We start from the raw sequence: 12331 nt of genomic DNA, 5'->3' as shown, positions 1-12331 counted from the left end.
CAGACAAAATCTAAATTCTGAACAAAGAAGCAAGCACTATTCATGAGTAAACCATGGATGATTTCACAAATGTAACATGAAATAATATATATGAATTCTCTTATTAAATGACTGATACTTATCAAACTATATTTGAAAAATATTAAATGATTTGTAATTGCCAAAATAAGTATATGGTCAGTCACCAGTCTATTTGCTTTATAGGCTCAGCAATCCTTACAAGAAAGAATATATGGCGGGAGGTATATATAACATTCAGCACAAAATGCCAATAAACACAGATTATTTATAGGGGCAGAGGGGAATGGAAATGCATATATAGAGTTCTATAGCATTTATATACCTCAGCCCTTGGAAACATAGTAAGTGAGCAAAAAAAAATAAAATGTTAGTATTAGCATTAGAACTGTCTTATCATTAAGGCTATTCCCACATTTTGTAAGGATAAAAGGATGCTTTTATTAATGGGAAAACATTGATTGCTTTGGCTCCAATCATTAAATAAAGTGCTCCATTTAGGAGGGGGAAAAAAGGAGAATTTTCTTGCATGTGTTATGAAGTAACATGAGGGTAAGAAAAGAGGCAGAGCTGGATGTTATGTTATCCTGTTAACCTTTGCCAGTTTCTGCTGGCTTGATATGGTTCCAATTTCTGCCGTGGATTTTGATACTCTCTATCTCCATAGCAGCTATTCAGCAATATGTTGTCAATAATGACTCTGAAAATGTAATTAATTTATAATTAGGTTCTCCTGATTCATGGTTGCCATTATTTGGGAGATGATATGAGGTTCTGTGGGTGGTTGAATAGAGTAATAGTTCATTTTCTTGGAAAAATATAGTAACAAATACCAAAATATTATTGAACAAATACTGGTCACATCAAATAAAATGATATTTAATATTCCTTTCATATGGCAAGGAAAAGACTTAAAATTGATGTTTATTTTTAAAGAATCAGTAGCAGTAGAAATAAAATAAGCAAATTTCGGTAATTTCTAAATCTTACTTTCTGTATAAGTGATTAAATAGTAAACAACTGTTCTAGAAGTTTTAGGATGCAAACAGCAAAGTTTAATATGAACCACTGACTAATAATAAATATTTCCTTTCTACTTAGGACATATTAAGCTAGGTTTAATATTTTCAAATTTAAAATGTGATCATTTAGGACTAATCTGCATTGTCTGTTTATGTGGACATCATCTTCTTCCATAAGGGTTTGAGTGGAATAAGAGGTGTTTGAAATTTACAAACTCAATTTTGGAGGGAAAAAAAGTAGTAATAAATAGCAGACATAACCTTATAGTTCTGGGAATCCCATATTGTATGCATGATTGTTCTGTAAGCTCATAATTTCTCTAATGTAATATAATATTAATGATATGCTATAGTATATATATTTTTTCTGGAATCCATCATTCTCTCACCGTGCTTTGTCCCTGTTCTATCTTTATTCCATTGTTTGATAGGAAATATTATAATATTAAAATACAAAATAATTGATATCTAATCATTTAAACTATTTTCATTGGGAGTGATTTGCCTAGTGTCTTTAGCAGAAATTAAAAAGAGAGCAAATTTGATTTCCTTAAAATAATGCTTTTCTTTCATATGTATTTACATAATTTTTAAAAAAAGATTTATTTATTTCTCTCCCCTTTCCCCCATCGCCTGCTCTCTGTGTCCATTCGCTGTGTCTTCTTCTGCATCTGCTTGCATTATCAGGCGGCACTAGGAAACTGCGTCTCTGTTGTGTCATGTTGCTGTATCAGCTCTTCGTGTGTGCAGTGCCACTCCTGGGCAGGCTGCGCTCCTTTCGCACAGGGCGGCTCTCCTTGCGGGGCATACGCTTTGCATGTGGGGTACCCCCACTGTGCATGGGCCAGAGCACCACACGGGTCAGGAGGACCTGGGGATCAAACCCTGGACCCTCCATATGGTAGACGGACACTCTATCAGTTGAGCCATGTCTGCCTCCCTACATAATTATTTTAGAGACTGGCAAACTTGGTACATCAGCGGTATTTAATTCTCATGCTATATCATTTAAACCTCTCTTTAAAGTAAACTTTATGAGTAATGTGGTTATATGAGTGGGAAACAACTGAAACTACAAGCATTCAGATTTGAGAAAACAAAACATAGATATCCAGGGCCAGTGCAAATAAGGCTACTGATGATCACTCAACTACTCCATTGGTGGCAAAAATAAGGCCAAGGTGTTGCAGTATACCTTGTTCTTCCTCCTGTACACTCGCCATTGGCAAATGAAATTTTCAAAGCAAAATCTGAATTGCTGAGAGGGTTTGCCCTGAGATCACGTAAAGATATGCTCACCATCTGTATTAGTCAGCCAAAGGGTGCTGACGCAAAGTACCAGAAATTTGTTGGCTTTTATATAGGGTATTTATTTGGGGTAAAAGGTTACAGTCACAAGGCCCTAAAGAGTCCAACTCAAGTTTACTTCCTTACCAAATTCTGTTGCCACGTGTTGAAGCAAGATGATGGGCAATGTCCGTGAGGATTCAGCCTTCCTCTTCCCTCTTGAGGCTCTGAGGGTCCAGCTTCTTCTAATCTCAGCACTAGGCTGGCATTGGGCTCTTCTCTCTTCCCAGGGCTCCTTTCTTTCTGGGCTCAGCTGCTCTGTTCTCTTCACAAGGTCAGCTGTGAACTTTCAGAAGAGTGGCTGATCTCTCTTCCTGGGGCCTCTGCCATATCTATGGAGCTGTCTCTCTTCCTCTGTGTATCTTTGCTGTGTATTTATTTCTGTGTATCTCCTTCATTGAGTGTCCATTTTTATAGCCCACCAAGGGGGCAGGGACTGAGTTACACTCTACTGAAGTGGTCAAATCAGAGCCCTATTCATCACATAATTTGATCAAAGACATCTCAGCTGAATCTAATGTAATCAAAGGGTATCATACCCAGAGGAACAGTTTGCAAACATAATCTTCTCTCTTTTTGGAATGCATAGATAATCTCAAACTGCCATACCATCCAAAGTATTTTCTTGCTTTCTTATCAATCCAATAGATTAAAACATTAGATCCATTAAAAGAAAGTGAAGGGGAGGGCTCATAAACCTTTCACGGGTATACAGTGGATTATGGCCACTGCACTGCTGCTGTCACCAGGCTGCCAAGGCCACCCTCAGAGACTCAATCTAATGCTCTAGGAAAGACAGGTTTAGTGGGGAATAGAAGTTGATGGAGGCACATGATGCTTGTTAAAACATTTGTTCTCAACCAATGTACTGTCACTTCCATTCATATTGACCCAAGCAAGTCTGTGGCTAACCACAAAATGGGACATAACAATACACCCCACCAGAACACTCAGAAATTCATTAGGCAAATGCTCTTATAAGAAAAGGAATGAAGAACTGAGAGCAAGTGTGCAGTCTACTGCAGCATATAATATACATAATACAGCAACCTCAAGCAGGTCAAAATACCACCCACTGCCCCCAGTAACAACTTTCTCCTAAATTGTAATGTTCCCTTACATCTTCTTTCCCATATAATGAACTATTATTAGCCCATTTTAATATGATTTTTGCAAATTATAAAGAAGACAAAAGAGATATGGGCCAGAAAGATATGAAAATGTCACCATATGAGTTATTCTTGAGTCTGTCTATGTTCTTCTTCATTCCTGCATACTCCAATGTGTAGAATTAAAAGAACTGAATGGTAAATTCCTTGTGCAGAAGTTCACTTACTTAATTGTAGATCAGAGCTTTGCAAGTTATTTCCTGGTAACCTGAACATGAAATAAATGGGAGATCTGCATGTCATTTATGTAAAAGTCCAAAGTCAAATTTGTCACTTCAAAAGCAGATAATATCTAGGACATGGACATGTCAACATTTAGCTCACTTCACCTGTCACTAATTTTTACCCTTTCAATTAGTATTCTAGTGATGCTCCCCCCCCCCCACTGTGTTCATTCTTTGCCCTCATCTGGTCCGGTAAGTCAGAGCAGGGTAATGGAGTTTCCAATATTATTTGATGATTTGCCCTCTTCAGAAAATAATACCAAGGGAAAGCTATTTGATGTGAGGAAAATTCATTGTGTCAGTTGATTTTTAAATACTATTTACATTGTCAGAAATTTTATGCTTTTAATATATTTACTGAAACATAATTTCATATAGGCAAGGCATGCAAATGTCTTTAGGAAGATGTAGGAATTAGGTGACCAAAAAAACCCACATACACAATAATATTGCTGTTGAAGGCAGTGTTGGAAATCTCCTGTGGTTACAACTGCATCTGTGAACTCACCCTTTCTCCTGCGTCCTTTTTGCATTAGCCATAAAGTAGACTGGCCAGTAGGGGTTACTCTAGGCATGATGATCTCAGAGTGGTGGAGTTCACGTTATAGAAATTACACGACTGTGTCTATTTAAATAGCTATTCTTACTGTGAATTTAAACACAATACTCAAAATTCAGAATTTGTGATTACTTCGAATAGTGTTTCAGCAGGTTTTATCCCATTCATATTGACTGTAAGGCATATTTTAATAATTGATTTGCTCAGATTTGCTGTTTGTCCTTCATTAAAAAAAAATCCAAGGGTCAAAATTGTAAAGTGTCCCTGTAGTCCATTTTCACCTTTCTTTTTTTTCCTTGATAGTGTCCTGAATCTCTGAGGCTTGGAGTCAAGAGATCTTTGCAAAGACTTATCTGAAAGCAGTCAGACCTAATTCTTATTTATTCATTTTTTTTAGCACTAATTCTTAAAAAAGCAAAAATGCAGCCATCTTCAGGTAGGTTACTCTACACTGTAGCAAAAGGCTGGTCCTATGATGGGTGAGAAAGAGGACAATGACTCTTTCAGATGTGGTTTCAACTTTTTAGGCAGTTGGTTGTAGATATTTATTGGTATAATGGAGTATTATATCAGAGACAGGACATAGCTGGAATAACATACTAAGGAAAACCAAGATTTTTGGATAGACCTTCTTGAAGCCTCCTTCCTGTTAAGACTCCTAATCTTTTACCTGTAGCATTGTTACTGGAGAGGCCTGGAGGCCAAGCTTCTTCAAGGAAAGCCCTTCTCACTTGTGGTTTTGGTTCTCCTCACAGTGGTCCCCAAACTACTTTGCAGAAGAAACCAATATGCAGTTAGTCACTTCTCTTTATTAACACTTAGCTTTAGACGCCTTTTCTGTCTCCTTCCTTAAGGTCTTTAGTTGCCTTGTCTTCAAAGTTCTCCATTTGTTTGCTGATGGTAAATGAGGTTTTCACCCACCTGCTTGGTGGACTCAGCCAATTTCTCCCATTGGGTATTTGCCTGAAATCTGCAAAAGTTGCTTCCCTTCCCCTCCCCCCCAATTAAAAACAACTTTTCTCAACATAAAGATCTTTGGAGATTGTGAACGTCCTGGCTTTTAACTGTATGGTGAGGGCTTGGCCCTACAAAATTTAAGTTGCATCAACACATTTCTTTTTTTTTGGGGGGAAAGCATGTCAGCATTTACTGAACCTCCCTCCATAAGGCTTCAAGCCACCAGGACACAGGGTCACTCCACACATTTAATCTTCTCCTCAGCTCTTCTGCTGAAGAATTTGGCCTTCAGGATGACGGGCTGCTTTGGAAGCCTTCCCTTCCCCAGAACTTTGTAGTAACCCTTTTAGGAGCTCGGTGAGAAATGTTTCTGATCAGGGGACTGGCAGGGGCACTAATCACCGCCCCACTCCCCACCCCCACCAGTGAATCAAGATCAGCAGATTGTCTCCAAGGACGCTAGCACAGCAGGACAAGAGCTGTGTCAGCATGTGATTCTAGTCTCGGACAAACATTTCTTTAAAGAAAGTGTGAAGATCTGAATGGGGCTTTTCAACCATACAGTGAAAGCGTGGCTTCGCCTTGGCAGCTTATAATTATTGACCGGCATGAGGGTCATGCCGGCACCATCAAATACCATGTTGCTCATTTTAAAAATCGAGCTCTCCATCCTACCCCTTAGGTAAGCAACTGAGAGTTTCAAAGCCTGGGATTTCAATCCAACAGACCAGGACCCCAGGACCAATACTTCCTAAGTGTGGGGCTTGTGGAAATTATATGCTCTGTGAGTTTTGGGTTTGTTTTTGTTTTTGTTTTTTCATCTATAAGGGAATGATAAAATATCTCTTTCAATGTGGTTTTTGCAGGAATTAAATAAGGTGATGTGTTTAAAAATGAGTTATAACTATACCTGACATAGGACAAGTAAATAATGAGTGGTATTTTTATGGTTCTTTTCAAATATTGATTTGAATTCAACAAACATTTATTAAACTTCACCCTAAGGGTAATCTAGCAAAGAATAATTTCAATTTGTCCCTTTAAGCTGCTTATAAATATACTTATTGGTATAATGCCAATATGAAATTTTAAGTAATAAATACATTCAAATATTCCCATATCTGTGATAATGGTTGTATCATTGCCAAAGAGGAGTAACATAAAACATGGATTAAATTCAGATTGTTAAATGTTAAACAGTTATTATACAATGAAAGTGTGACTCGGTAAGCCTTATTATAACATACAAAGTATTAATTAGCACTCTTGCATGAAGAGATTTATATATCATTGTATTTATTTTAAAAATCTGCTTTAATGGGCTAATAACATGGCTGCAAGCAGTTTGAAGAAGAAAGATGATTTTATCAAGTAACATTCTGCATCATTTAAATATCAATAGATCTGTAACACAAAATATCAATCCTCTTTAAGTTAAAATATATAGATGGTATAATTACTATAAGTTTATGGGAAATAAATTCAGAGCTGCAGTTAATTTTGAGGAAATGAATGGTGAAATTTATCTTAATTTCATAAGAAATTTAATCTTAAACTTTCTCCCCCTCAGCGATCTAAATTTATTTGAGTTTAAAAATTTGGAGAGTAAGCCACGGGCAATTTCTTAATTTGTTGGTGATCAAAAAATTCACTCATTGGCAAGATAGGAAAAAAAAAATGACAAGTCTTGTTGAAAGTGTTTGATTACCCAGAGAGCTTCAATGGTGTTAGCGAATGTGAAAAACAAATTAGATTTTCTGAAATAGTCTTCTATTTCAGCAATTGTAATAGCAAAGAATTATGATTATTCACTATTCACATTTTCCATAACATACCAAACGGTTATCATATTCCTTATATAGATATCACTTCCGGATGGTATGTTTTTATTTTATTTTCTAATTTGTCTTTTCAATCTTTTGAGACAGCTTTTGTTACAATACATTTCTAAGTATATATTTTTTGGAATAAAATTTTTGTGGTAGTAGGAATATCTACCTTTTATTGATTTCTTACCATATGTCTCATATTTTATGTAGAGTATTTGTTCTTAGGCCTTAAAACAGCTGTAGGAAGTAAGTTTGCTTATTATTGCTGTAAAAACATGAGATTTACTAGTTTGAGAAACCTTCTAAACTTCTCACAACGAGTGATGGTAATATGGTTAATGGCTCAGGAATGCTTGAATCCTCTCCTGCTTTCTGCATATGTTTTAGGTTTAAGGCAGGGATGCTTTTTTACCCCAAAACCCAAATCCACAGTTTTGGATCTAACTGCCTTCTGATCAGCCATGTGATGCATGAACTTGAGAGATGTTTCCAAGCAGGAGATATGACACACCTTGGCTCTACTTACCTGGTCACCAGTAGAGGGAGGGTGAAGAGAGAGTACACTGGCTCCATTTATTATATCACATACCCCCTTAAAGCCTTGTAATTGGATGCATCAATTTGGTGGCTTTTCATCCCTTATGTATGATTGTGTGTGTGTGTATGAGTTGTTTCCGTGTGTGTATATGTGTATCTATATACAAGATCTAAGGGTGTGTGTGTATGAATGTGTGTGTGAGGTTTTTGTGTGTGTGTTCTGCATGTTGTGCAGTGTGTGAGGCTTTTGTATATGTGTCTATGGTATGTGTGAAATGTTTGGAGTGTAAGTTAAGTATGTCGTTTAAGTATTTTATGTGGGCTCAGGGGGAAATAGAAAGGAAAGGGGAGAGTAGAGATTGAACAGATGGACAAAGCCACGAGTTCTATTTTTATTAGAATAGTTATCATTGAAAGTGAACTTTAGAGTCTTGGGGTCAAGTCTCACCAAACTCTGTAACTAGCTATTAATATTTGGAAGCAATGTAATCTTTTTGAATCTTAGTTTTCTTGTCTGGAATAGATCTTTGAACTTAAATTATATGAGGCCAGTTTGCTTGTTTTTGCTCATTATCTACTCCTTGGTTTTTGTTTTTTGTTTTGCTTGTTGTCTGCTCATTGTTTGTTTTTTTTTTCATTTAGGTGGCACTGGGAACCAAACCTGGGTCCTCCCATGTGGAAGGCAGGCGCTCAATTGCTTGAGCCACATCTGCTCCCTCCAACAACTATTTTATAGTGAATTTCTACAAGAAATTCAGTCTATACTCCTTTCTACTTTTCCAAATATATAGCTATTTGCAATAGCTAATTTAGAATTTCAGTAAGTGTACATCTGAAATAACAATTTTCTTTGCTTTCATGACTTTGAACTATTTTCTAAGAGAAGTTCGCGGGAAAGTGTTGTTTTGGGGTAGATCATATGCAGCCTAGTTGCTTTAGGAAGAATTTTTGTGAATGAATTATCTGATTATTTCCTGTTTCTGTGACTTCTACCTGAAGGTATATCATATTCACTGTGTTTTCAAATATTACTTTATTACATCTACTCTAACAGAAAGTATACTACTTTTATATTCCCACATATAATCACAGCCTTTAAAAGCATTTTTTTCATTGCTTTACATTTAATATAAGAATGGTGACCTGAATATGCAGTTTTGTAAACCTAACCAATAGAAATATTTGACAAGCTTTAGTTTAGAAATAGTGGTAATATTTTAGGCTTAAAAATTGGTGTTTTTTGTGAAATATCTTTTATAATATATTGAAATGTTTCTAAAATGTGACACTTGGGTTCTAATTACTGTTATTAAATATCTGTGAATCCGTTTTAAATAAACAAAGTTAGATAAGTAGTATTTCTGTACTGTGTAACACTATAAAGGATAGATTACAGGGCATGGAGAGAATCGGTGGCAAACCAAGTAAGAGCATTCAACATCTCTTGCCTGTCAATCCCATGTTTATTGCATTTATATTTCTGACAGTTTCCATGGCAGAATTTTTAAAATTAGCAAGCATTCAGATCTGAATTTCTGTATCCCAGAACTCTAAGTAATGGAAGTATTGAGATTTGAAGAATGGTTGAATAGGCACGGTTTTATAATTGTTCTGAGAGAAATAAATTAGCAATAAAATTTTTAGATTGCTATTAACAATCAAGTATGCAATCATAAGGAAATAAACAGTGAAATGTATAACTCTTAATTATACTAATACTGATAATACTATTAATTATGAGACTTTTGTGCATTTTATGGGAGAACGTTTTCTTATTGTACTCTATATTCTTATCATTACATATCCTGAATGTACAACCCAAACATAATGTACAAGCAAAGAATCTGGGTTGGTATGTGCGGATGCTTATATGGCATTTCATCAAAGATGTACAAAAGTGAAAATATGGAGAATTGAAAGTTCCTGGAGTTCATTCTTTAAATGGCTTAATTTGAATGATAAACCTTTATAAGGAATGAATGGCCAGGGGCAGTGACTAAACTGTGTACCCTCATGCTCAGATTTAATTAGTTCACAGATTGGGTTCCCCCAGAAACAGACTCAGAGAAAGAGATCATCCAGAAAGAGGTTTATTAGGGACTGCTCTTGGGATGAGCATGGGGAAGGGAAGAAAGAAGAAGATGGAGAAGAAGTTGGTCTGCAGTGCAATCTTGATGAAGAGTGGCAGTTCTAAAAGGGAATCCTGACACTGGCATAGCCCTTCAGAGTTTCCCTAAATTTGAGTGAGGAGGCTGGATCTTTACATTCCTTGTTGACCAGATACTGGGTAGTTGGGCAAGGTGCCCTTTTTAGCTGAGGCTATTGCCAAAGAGGCTGGCAGCTGAGAGCACTTCCCAAATCTGGAGAAATAAGTCCTTCCTTCCTGAAGAGGGATCATTACAGCATCCGCTACAAATGAAGAGATATTCTGGAAGAAGCAGGTTTTGAGAAATGTTAGATTCCTTCCTTTTTATCTTCCTTCTTTGATTCTTTCTTTCTTTCTTCCAACCCAGGCTTTTTCCAAATATAACTTTCAAGGACTAGGCTGTTAGTTACCATGAGCAATGAAAAGAAATAATCTTTTTCATAAAATCCAGCTATTCTTGTAATGTCAAGATGTAGATTAATTGATAGTTGTTATACTCAGCAATCATAATTGTTTTGCAGGGAACAGTTAGTTCTGTGTGTCTGATAACGAAAGTACTCCCTTGTGACAAAGTGAAATGTCAGAAGGAAGGTCCAGATAAAATAAGTTTTCCACTCTATTGAAGAAAAGAAAAAAATAGAGAATATTTATTGAGTGTCCATCAAATGTGAAATCAGAGATACTTAGTATCTGTATTAGAAGTTGATTTAAAAAAAAAAAGAAACAGTACATTGATTTGAAAAGTTTTTTTTCTCATTTAACTGTTCATTTTTATAAAATAAAAATTAAGTAATTTATGAAAATAGCACCTCATAAAATGACAGCATATTCATTTGTGTTGGGTTGATGTTTGCTTGGCTGCTTATTCTTTTTTGTTTTATTTAGCTATCACATGGCTTTTGAAGCATCCTCAAAATATCAGATGGTGAAGAAGTTAATGTATGGGTATATGAAAAGAGAATGATGTTTATTATGTACTGATTTTTTCTCAAAACATTAAAATAAAATGAACTCTCATTAAGGATAGTATAGAAACTACTAACCAGAAAACTTCTTAGGTATGTAAAGTTGTGTTTCGTTATATGTATATTTTTTATAAGACATTTATAAGTGTCACAATGGAGACTGGCCAAAGGCTATGAGTCTTTTAAGACTGCTCATCAGTCAACTCAGGATAGTTGTCACTGTTGGCTACACAGCATGGTTCAGATTCAGCCCTTGCAGAAACACAAAGATAACTCAAGGCAGAGATTTCTGCATCTTTAGCTGCCTTATTCCATTAACTATTGGAATTCATTCCCTGCAGAGATAATTTACATCAATCAACATGATAAGGGGATTGGAACAGTTGATGTCTAAAAGAGCAATTGTTTTATCATCTACAATAACTGTTAAATTTATTAAAGGAAAAAGTGTTTGAAGTTGAACCCTTCTTCTAATTAATGCATCTTTCTTCTAAAAACATGTAGATAAAAGTGAATCATGCTGCTAAATCTAATTTGAAAAGCGAAAAAAAAAAAAGATGATTTTTTTCTCTCTGATATCACATGTTGTTGCAGTGTTTGCTTGACTGTATTTTTCATGTGAAATCTGATATTAGATCCCCTATACATTGAGTACAAATTCAGAATAAGTAATTACTATTATCAGTCTTTGACTTGAAGAATTGATGCTCTTCTTTAACTTGTAGATGGAAGTTCAAGCAGTTCTTTAAGAGAAAGTCTGTAGCATAACTTATCAATATTTCTAATCTAATGGGAGTAAAAATATGTTTTTCTTCATTCATGCAAGAAACATTCCCTGATGGATACCATGTAAGGGAGTCTCATGTACATGCCACATAAACACACCATCTCTGGGATCCATGTTATATAATGACCAAGCTTTAGTAAAGGCCTCATTTTTTATTATTTACAAACTTTCTGGAACCTCATGTAAGTTTTATTCCTATTTAGAGAATAGGTCTATCTATCTGTTTTAGTCAGCCAAAGGGGTGCTGATGCAAAATACCAGAAATTGGTTGTTTTTCATAAAGGGTATTTATTTGGGGTAGGAGCTTACAGATCCCAGGCCATAAAGCATAAGTTACTTCCCTCACCAAAGTCTATTTAGAGCAAGATGGCTATTGACGTCTATGAGGGTTCAGGTTTCCTGGGTTCCTATATTCCTGGGTCTTGCTTTTCTCTGGCTTCAAGTTTCCTTCCTTCCCGGGGCTGGCTTCTGTTTCCTCTGTGAGCTTACTTCCCAGGGCTCCAGCTTAACTCTTCAGCATCAAACTCCAACGTCAGAAACCATTAGCTCTGTCCTTTGCCATGCCTTTTATCTGTGAGTCCCCAGTCACCAAGGGGTAGGGACTTAACGCCCTAATCATAACTCAATCATGCCCAGGTACAGATCAGATTACAAGCATAATCCATTCTATTTTTGGAATTCATAACCATAGCAAACTGCTACACTCTCCTTATCTTTTGGTTTCCTGTCTCAATTCTGCAATCCCCTCTCTGGTCAATACCCTCTATAATC

At 36.0% G+C, this 12331-nt stretch overlaps 1 protein-coding gene and 1 pseudogene across 4 annotated transcripts in view; one reads left to right on the top strand and one right to left on the bottom strand.

Annotated features, from left to right (window-relative positions):
- The window catches only part of PDE4D (phosphodiesterase 4D), a 1544760-nt gene that overhangs the window by 879214 nt on the left and 653215 nt on the right, over positions 1–12331 (top strand). The gene's annotated exons all lie outside the window — the stretch shown is intronic.
- On the bottom strand, positions 5659–5804 carry LOC111764237 (small nucleolar RNA SNORA3/SNORA45 family; annotated as a pseudogene).

The sequence above is a fragment of the Dasypus novemcinctus genome, chromosome 2, assembly GCF_030445035.2.
Source record: "Dasypus novemcinctus isolate mDasNov1 chromosome 2, mDasNov1.1.hap2, whole genome shotgun sequence".
Classification (NCBI taxonomy): domain Eukaryota; kingdom Metazoa; phylum Chordata; class Mammalia; order Cingulata; family Dasypodidae; genus Dasypus; species Dasypus novemcinctus.
The sequence above is the reverse complement of the archived record's forward strand: the minus strand, read 5'-3'. Positions and strand labels throughout refer to the sequence as shown.